Below are 10,192 nucleotides of genomic sequence, written 5' to 3'. Positions count from 1 at the left end.
GAAGGAGACATCAAAACGACGATAACACTCCATGGCCGTGTGATTTGGCTTGGTGCAGATTTGGCAGAAGACTTCAGGCAGATCGTTGCGGCCTCCTCCATTGCCGCGGCCGCCGCCACGACCACGTCCGCCGCCTCCATTGCCACGGCCGCCTCCATTGTGGCCACCGTTGCCACCGCGGCCACCATCGCGGTTGAATCCACCGCGTCCGCCGCGAGACACGGCGTTGGCAGAGGAGTGGGAGGACTGCCCTCCGCCTTCAAACATGGCCAGCCTGCTTTCAAAGCTGATCAGCTGCGAGTAAAGCTCGCTCACCTTGATTTGCTGGGTGCGAGTGCAGATCGTGGAGACGAAGGACACATAGTCGTAGTCGAGTCTCGCCAGGATGTAGGACACCATGTCATCGTCGGTGAGCGGCTTGCCCACCGATGCCATCTCATCACCGAGCGCCTTCATGCGCCCAATGTACTCGGACATCGTCGAGTTGCCCTTCTTGGTGGTGGAGAGGGCGATCCTGGTGTTGACGACGTGCGCCTGAGTTTGGGAGATGAAGATCTCCCTAATGGCGGCCCATGCTTCGGCCGCCGTATCGCAGTGTGCGACCTGAATCATAACAGGAGCTGAGATGGAGTTGAAGATGAAACTCAGCACCTGAGAATCTCGAGCCTTGTCGATGTCGTATGCAGGGTTGAGCACGTCCGTGGGCTTGCCATCCTTGTCGCGGAGCTTCTGCTCCGGCTGCTCCCGATCTGGATCAAGGTAGGAGACAAGCTGTGCCCCACGGATGGCTGCCATGGCTTGCGCGCGCCATACCAGAAAGTTGGAGCTATGGAGTCGGTCGGCTATGGGGATGAGGGCAGGCGCGGCGACAGCGGAGCTTGAGGATGCCATGGCTACGAGAGATGTGCTTTAGAGGAGATAGGCTCTGAATACCATGAAAGATGGCTTGAAGCGTATGCCTAGCAGGGACGCGTTGCGTGTTATATATAGCCATAGGCTAGGGTTTACAGGATTCGGTAGTTGGTTAGGCTTGATCCTCAAGTTAGCTATCTACAAGATAAGGATCGAAGCTTAAACCTAACTATCAGATTACAAAGTTGGATACACACGCAACACCAAGAGTATATACGGTTTTATATACACAACCGTATATACGTACAATATATTCTAACAGATTCGAGGCAGACCGAGAGGAGAGGGTTTGGTACTGGCCGGGTTGGAATTTGTTTGATGAATGATCAAAGGAGGGAGACGTGCAATTCACTTTCCCAAATGCTGCAAATTGCAATTTTTCGCTGGAAAGAAAGAAACCGGAAATTGCAATTTTTCTCAGTTATGCATATGATGTATCTGTTAAGTGGGATCCCACTTATTCCCACCTATTATGCGCTAGTTTTGATGGGACATCCACTTCTTTTCCATCAAGCCGTGTTGGGACTAGGTGGATCAAGGTGGGATTCCCAGAAACAGTCCCACTTGCAGCGTTAACGCGGGGCGCCCTCCTCACTGACGTGCGACTGGGGGGCTCGGGTCAGGCCATGGCCGGCGGCGGCCATAGTGGCGCGCAGGGTTTTTGGCGTCTGGTGATATAGGTGGATCTAGGGTTATGTTGCGGAGGCCCTCGAGGTCTGGACCAAATCCGGCCCGTGGAGGCCCACGGCTACGATGACTTGTCTGATTGGGCTGCCCTAGCGAAGATGCTGGCTGACCCCAATGGTTCGTGCCCCCGTCCGAGGTGAGGCTCTTTGCGTTGGGATTGACACCGGGATGTCTGGTCCTAACCGACGGCGGTCCGTTGCCCGGGTCCGGCTATCTACATGTGGCACTTGTGTCAATCCAAGCAAAAGCTCAGCGCTCCACCGCTAACAATGGCGGCATCTACGGATGTCGCTTCCTTCTAGTGGGCATTGCTATGGATCCCCTCAAAGTGCCAGCAGCTCGGGATGAAAATCCCAGTTCATCTCTCGGACTTGACGACAGTGGCGCTCGACGTCATCACCCTCTTGAGGGCGTCGTTGTGATCTGTGGGGGAGGGTGGCATCCATGTGTTGTGATTCTTGACTCCTGCATTGGTGTACACTACGTAGTGTAACTAGTCTCGCTTTGTCACGTTATCCTCTCTGTACATTACAGATTATTATTTTTCCTCTGTGATATCTCGTCCCATGCATCACGCATGAATGCATGATGCCACAGTGTGGAAGCAGTGTCGAATATAGGGAAAAAAAGGAGGGCAGGTTCAAAGTTGATGAAGGTCCGATTCCGGAGAAGTAGTATAGGCTGGATAGTGGCTTTTTTTTTGAGGTATGTGGGCTTGATGGCTTGCTGCTGATTGCCTGGGCTGGGCCTAATACTGGTAGTAAAAATATGTTTTTTTAATTGTTTTCTTCTTAAAGGGTAATACGATTGCCGTTAATTCACTATTTCTTAGAGAACATCTTTATTTTGATTTTTTAGTTTACATTTCATTTTCTTTCTTATTTATGCCACTAAATCATTAGTTCTTAGAAAACATCTTTATTGTGATTTTTTAGTTTATATTCCATTTTCTTTCTTGTTTAAGGGTAATACCAATGCCACTAATTCATTTTCTTAGGAAACATTTTTTTGCAAAAATTCTACAATTATATGCTTATCTTACATATTATTTAAAAAAGACAATTTTTTATGTAAATTGTGTGCAAGTTTTCACATTGATTGTTGTAGATTATTTTCTATTTTCTTTCTTTGTAAAGGGTAATACAAATGCCACTGATTCATCCTTAGAAAACTTAATATTTTGATTTTGTTTTAGCTTATATTTCTTTTTTTATTTTTCTTTCATTACTTTTTTCTTGAAGGGTAATACAAAAGCCACTAACTCATTCTTTCTTTAAAAGCCTCTTTATTTTGATTTTTTCAGCTTATATTTCATTTCCTTTTTTCTTTAAGGGTAATACCAATGCCACTAATTCTTACTTTAAAACATCATTTTTCCTGTCTAATTTAATTCTTGTATGTTTATTCCTGCGCAATATTGAATAGTGCAATTTATGTGTGATTTTTTTCATTATTTGTTTTTTACATTTACCTTTTCCGTAAGGGTAATACCAATGCTACTAACTTATTCTTACTTAGAAAACTTCATTCTTTTGATTTTCTTCTACTTGTTATTTAATTTCCATTTTCCTTTAAGGGTAGTATCAATGCTACTTATTTATTCCTTCTTTGAAAACATTTTTTTGCGAAAATTCCACTATCATAGGCTTATTCTTGCATATTATAAAGAGCATAATTTTGTGTTAAAATATTTTTAGTATTTGTATTTCTTTCTTCATTTTTAAAGGGCAATACTCATGCCACTAATTTGGTTTTTCTTAGATAACAATTTTTGTTTATCTTACTTTTGTTTTTGTTTATTTATTATCGTTCATACTAGGTATCCCAAGGCGAGGAAGAGGCGATGATGAATTCCGAGGCGCGTGAGGCTTCGCTGCACACCACTCCGAGCAAACACCGACGAGAGTGAAGAGAGAGAGTGGGTCACGTTCAAGTGAGGAGGAGGTATGGAGTGGTAGCGAGACGTGAGGGGGATGCGATTTTATAGGGAGAAGGTGGGACGAGGAGGGAGGGGGAGGGGTCGACTTTCACATCGACGTTTGTATCACCATGCTAATCCAGAAACAATCACCGCGGGAGGAACCGCACGCTCTCAGAGCTCAGAGCATTCTGGCCGTTAGATTCGTTTCTTGATGCATTTTCGTCCGTTTGATCTTGCTCTAGGATGAATTCGGCCGTTGGATAAAAATGAGCACTGTTTACATCGATAGCTGGCAACCATAAGTAATGATTTGTGCTGAAGTTCTACTTATCTTTTCAACTGGAACATTAATCTCCTTTTATACCTACTTGCAGGTCCTGCATTTGGTTCCGTGCTGCTGTAAATGAGGAGGGGTCATGTCGCCGAATGTACATAGAAATCTTTTGGACGAGAGGATATTCTGTTGAATGGTTTTTTTGACATTTAGGCTGGTCATAGTGGGGAGTAACTTAGACTAGTAACATACATATGTTACTAGTCTATGTTACTACCTTCATAGTGGGTAGTGTCATAGGTGTGGTAACATAGTTGCCTTCATTTATTACTTTGTAGACTCATTATGCATTGGAAACCGCTATGTGATGGTAACATATTATGTTACTCTATTTGCCTCACTCCTCATTAACTACTTGCCACATCACCATTTTTACTTATGTGGCATCTATGTTACTACTTATGTTACTCCCACTATGACCAGCCTTAGCAGTGAACAGTGGATGAGTGGATAGGCTTTTTTTTTTGGGATTTGCTAGCATTGAACATTTATTGCTCTTGTTCTCTTGGCTGGCATGGTAGGATAAAGTTACTTGTTCTGAGAAGTTAAGCTTTACATGGATGATGGAAAATGTCGCTGGCTTGTTTGCCTGAACTTGGACATATCGGGATACACATGTCGGTATATGATTGTAGAAACTTAGTTGTTGATAAATTTTGATCAGAAAAGTTGGTACGATACTAAAATATTTGGCTTGTACAGAGGTCTTAAATCATGAGCAATATTAGAATCTCCTTTTAGTTACTTTTGAAATTTGCTCCATCTTTACTCGTCCGTTCTTATTTTTTGTTTCTAAGTTGGTTTCCTTGCCTCTCGCCGGCGCCGGCGCTGGTCGCCTCGTCTCCTATGATCCTTGGACCATGGAGGCGCCATGGATCCCGGCCCTTGCCAGCGGGGAGAGCTTCGTTTGTAGGTGTTTTTCTGAGTTTTGTTAGGGTTTGTGTCATGATCAAGAAGATGAGGCGGCGGCGGCTTCTTGAAGATGAAATAAAATTCTCCCTGCCTAGCCCCCGTCCTGGTGATGCTTTAAGCGTCGTAGGAGGGCGTGTGGAGGTGTGTGTCCGGCGGATCTCGTGGGATCCGTTCGGCGGTTATATTCGGTAGATCCGGTATTCGTTCGTCTATGTCTATGTGTCTGCAGGTTGAATCCTTTCGATCTATGCTTCTCTTCAACGACGGCGGTTACTGTTCTGGTGCACAGGTACTATGGGGCTTTAGCATGACGACTTCTCGACTGTCTACTAAAACAATGTTTGCTCGGCTCCGGCAAGGGAGGGGCGATGATGGCGGCGCGCCTTCGGCTCGCTCCAGTGCTTGTAGTCGTCGCTAGCTGGTTTACGGCCCTAGATGTAAATTCTACTTCTATTGTTTTTTGTACTACCTTGACAATTGATAAATAGATCGAAAATTTTCTTGCAGAAAAAAAAGGATATTTTGTTCCATCTTGAATATTATGAAGTATGATTTTTAAAGCAAGCCTAGGGTACAACACGAACACCTGTTTTTCCATGCTTCGCGGTCTAGCTTCAGCCGCCTCTTCAACTCAGGCGGTCATGCATACATGTCGAACGATGCGGACTTGAGCACAATTTCATTGTTGTGCCGCGCGCGTGCATGGCGTTGTGCGTGTCGTCGCAGGCTGAAGCTGCCAGCCATGTGACCTGGGTGACCGTGGTTACCCCGCACCAGATGCGCCTCCAAAATGCTGTCCCAAACTCCAACGTTGAGCCAGCGTCAATGTGTGGTTCTTGCAAATGCAAGGGAGCGCGCGACGCGGGCGTCGGTGGCACTGACCGCAAGCTCTTCATGAGCGGCGCCGGCTATGTACGCCAGTGGACGTGGCTGGCACCATGGACACGGCAATGGCTCGCAATCGGGACAGCATAGGCAGGGAAGGCTGGGAGAGAGCAGTAGCGGTGCTGAGGCCGTCGCGGAGTTTCGTCCCAGAGGCGAACGGTGGAGGGCTCATAGCACTGGTGATGGTGATGACTAACGTGCAGCTGGGGTTTCCCTATAGTCATTAGTCACTATATACTACTCCCTCGGTTTCAATATAGATGACTCAACTTTAGTATAAAGTTGAGTCATCTATTTTGGAACGGAGGAAGTACCTATGGACTATGGTGGTTTTCTTGTGTTTCTTTTGTTTTGATACGAGGTAAAAGACTTATCATTTTTATTGATTAATAAGAAGAGGATTGCCCGGTTAATTGACGAAAAACCCGGCTAAAACCGATACAAGCCAACCCATACGACATGGACACCACCGACCAACCTGGCCACATGCATGAAACCCGAAACTGCAAAGAAGAAAGACATTCGCCGAGGGGTCGCAAGCGTCATCGTCATCATTGGTTGTCTCGAACGGGCGACACCGACTTCACCATAGAGCTCCATCATCGAAGCCAACCCGCAAACAACCGTAGAAGCAATGACGGCACATACAACAGATGGCTACACGCGCAAGCAACCGACAACTCCGACTTTGGCGACGAGCATCGCAAGGGAAATATGCAGGACTTGAAACGACCACCGAGTGCCTGTCATCGTCACCACCTGGACTCGCTCAACCGCAACTCCGACTTCAAAACAACCAAGCTACCAAAGGAAGGGCACCTCGGACACGCCGGGAAGAACCGACTACCAAGGTCCACGCAGCGACCCGAGCTCCTCTCGACGCCATCATCGTTGCCAAAACAGAAACCAACGCCCCACCTCAGCAAACCACACGGTTAAGTTGCTGCCATCTACCGGTCTCCCAGTCGTAGCCGGCTCCGAAACGATGCCCCAAAGGAGGAGAAAGATGCGAAGACTCCTACATTGCCCGATCCATTTGACCTGAGGTTTCCCTCCGAAGCCAAAGTCGTGGAGAGGAGGAGCACACCTCCAAGACGATGCTTCCAAGAAAGTTTACGGCACCCCCGGGCGACGCCGTCGCCGGCTTCGATGAAGATCGAAACAAGGATTTCTCCCGGAGTTGCGTCGACCACCTGCCGCCATCGACCACCGCCCACCAACCACCATCCCAGCCGAGGTCGAGCTCATTCTAGCCGCCGGATCCCATGATCCACCGCGCCCAGACACACACTGCCCCTCGCCGTAGCCGCCAACCATCACCGCAGCACTATCGCGACCACCACCACCACATCACTGTCGGACCACCACCACCGCTGCATCACAGGAACATCAACCAGAATGGAGCACGCAACACAAGATCCAGATCGAGCCGCTCGAGCTAAGGCCCTGTTTGTTTCATAAGTCCCGGGACTTTTTTAAGTCCCAACTTATAAGCCATAAGTCCCTGCCTGTTTGTTTACATCGACTTATAAGTCCTGAGTCCCTGCCTGTTTGTTTACAGGGACTTATAAGTTGATAAAACACTTGTTCACATAACCATTTTTCATACAAACGAATTACAGAATAGTGACAACCGAAATAACACTTGTTCATACAAACGATTAACACTTGTTGATAAGAACCAAAATAAGAGAGAGTACATAACAACCGAGATAAAAGAAATTACATAAGCGAACAACACTTGTTCATATCATTGTTGTTTCAAGGACCACAACCCATCAGCGACCCAAGCTCTGAATTGATTCATAGCAGCACTGTCCGTCTCATTTGTTGAATCATTTGTTGTGGTCGTTGGCATAGACAATGGTACATAATTTTCATCTTCATCACACTTGTCGAATTCTATATCGGGCAGTTGACTTTGTCTAATAAAATTGTGCAGTGCAATGCAAGCCACAATGATTTTGCTTTGCTTCGGCTGTGGATAACTAGGCAAGTGAAACAAAATCCTCCACTTGTTCTTCAAGACTCCAAAACACCTCTCGATGACATTTCTAAGTGAAGAATGGGTGAAATTGTAGTGTTCCTTTTTTCCTCTAGGCATTGTGCCATCACGGTACTCCTGGAAATGATAGGTTAAACCCTTGTATGGTGCAAGATAACCCGGTCTATTTGGGTACCCTGAGTCCACAAGATAAAACTTATTAGGTGGAGGTTTTGGAAACTTGTCACCAAATCTGGATCATGCATCATTGAAGACCCTCATGTCATGCACTGATCCTGGCCAACCAGCTAGGACAAATGTGAATCTCATATCAAAGTCACACACACACATCACATTCTGACTCTTCTCCTTATGTCTATTCCTATGCTGGGTAGCAGTGGCAACTGGTACCACAACTTGTATGTGTGTCCCATCTATTGCACCAATGCAATTATCCATAAATGGTGCATACTTTCTAGATCTTAATTTGGAATGCACAATTCTGAATTGACGATCTACTGGCCTGATGATGTCTTTTGCAAGCTTGATCAGACATTCCAAAACCTTATCAAACTTCCTTACAATTGTCTCTAATGACCTAACAAATCTGTTTTCTGCTTGTCTTACAGATTGAGGGGAACCTACTATCCAAAGAAACAGGCCTAGAGACTCAACTGATGACATTCTTTTAGTGGACTTCAAACCATAGGAATCAACTAGCACACTATGCAATTTTTCAAACACTGGTCTGTGCATTCTAAACATATTGTAACAAGCAGTTTCGTTGCCTAGTGTTGTCATAACCCAATCATGCCTAGACTGTATTGGTACTCTTCTAGGTCCTTTGTTACCGTAAGAGTCCAAGTAGTACATACCAATCATGCAGGTCATTTGCATCATTCTTCTCTTCCTTTTTTGGTGCATGAACAACATCAGTGCTTCATCATCATTGTTGCTCCCATCATCACTGCTGATTCCATCAACACTGCTGTCATCATCCTGAAACATGCAAACATTAGTACAACTTCTTCATTATGCACCACCTCGTCAACTTGAAAACATTAGTACATGCAAATGAAACACACTAACACGCATTCATCATTTAACAAGGTCACACAACACAGGTCCATTACATAGGTATATTATTAAAAGGACAATCAAGATAACTACTACACTAGTACAACTTCTTCATCTGGCACCACCTCTTCAACCAAGTCAGTCTAGCGTCATCACTTGAAATGTTCTCAAATATGACTATGTTTGCCTCATCTGCAAACAATTGAGTTGCCCTGAAGTACTCAACACTTGTTTTTTCTGCACCACATTGAACTGCTAACATTTGACAATGAGTAATAGATTCCTTAGTGTTGTTTGATTTATTCTCCTTTGCCTTGTCCTTTGCTTCCTGCCTTTTGTTTGCATATTCAGTGAGCATGTCAGAAGTGTTTTCACTATTCATAGTATTGATGAGCCCTGTCATTAGTTTCACCATTGGGCTCTTGTGTTTCTTTCCTAGGCTTGAAGCTGACTGTTCACCGCCGCTGCTTCCCCTCTTCTTGCTGGTGGTGCTCATTGGACTCTGCTCATTTCCATCATCGGTAACATCATATTCTTCTTCTTCATCTTCATCTAAGGGCACATAAGTTCATGATCCATCAACTGCACACCTTGAAATAACTCTATTAGCATATCCAAATACTCAGGATTGCCACCCTTGAATTTTCTGACATCTGGTCTCTCCTGCAACATTAGTTAGGTAATTAGGACAAGGCTCTCCTGCAACTATGTACTAGTGCAATATACCATTGTGCAGTGCAATATAGCAATCAAAAATATACTAGTGCAATCAAAAATATAGCAACAACAGCATTGTATACCATTGTACAGTGCAATATACCAATCAAAAATATACCTCTCCAAAAGCATTGTTGTCATCATCATCTTCAAAGCCTTCATTCTCGTCGACATCTTCTGAAGACGCAGCAGTTGACGACACACGTTGCTTCCCCGAAGTTTTTCCTCTACTGCCGGCCGCTGAGGACCCATTGCCTCGACCTACGCCGCGTTCGGTGACCTGGGACGAGGTCCTCCCACGCCCTATGACGCCTCCCTCAACGGCAGCTGCGGCCGGGGCGACGAACGGACGCAGGTTAGAGCCGCCTCGGCCTCCGATGTTCAGAGACCGGCTGCGGCCTCCTTCGCCCTGGGGCACGGGCCTCCCACGAACAGGTCCAGCCGGAGGAAGGCCATGACCGGCCGAGTGATCGAAGAGAAGTTGCTGGTACGAGCCCAACTCCGGGAAGACGTCAACGTTGTTGTTGAGATCCAAGAAACCCATTCCCCTCCCGAGATTTCCACCGACGGATGAGCCTTCGGGTGCCTGCTGAGACGAGGGGAATTGAGAGAAGAAGGGGATCTCGTCCTCCTCATCGGCCATGGCGGCGTCGGTTGAGGGTGCCGGCCGGCGGCGGCGGCGGCGATTGGTGCGACGCAGGAAAGAGCGAGGCGACAAGGAGGGGAAAGAGCGAGGCGATTGGTGCAAACGAGTGGGGCGATG

The 10,192-nt window shown here is 46.3% G+C and overlaps 1 pseudogene; it reads right to left on the bottom strand.

The window, feature by feature from the left end:
• Positions 1–278: 278 nt before the first annotated feature.
• On the bottom strand, positions 279–417 carry LOC119327085 (annotated as a pseudogene).
• Between the last annotated feature and the right edge of the window lie 9,775 nt (positions 418–10,192).

The sequence above is a fragment of the Triticum dicoccoides genome, chromosome 6B (genome assembly GCF_002162155.2).
Source record: "Triticum dicoccoides isolate Atlit2015 ecotype Zavitan chromosome 6B, WEW_v2.0, whole genome shotgun sequence".
Classification (NCBI taxonomy): domain Eukaryota; kingdom Viridiplantae; phylum Streptophyta; class Magnoliopsida; order Poales; family Poaceae; genus Triticum; species Triticum dicoccoides.
This window is presented reverse-complemented; position numbering and strand designations above follow the sequence as displayed.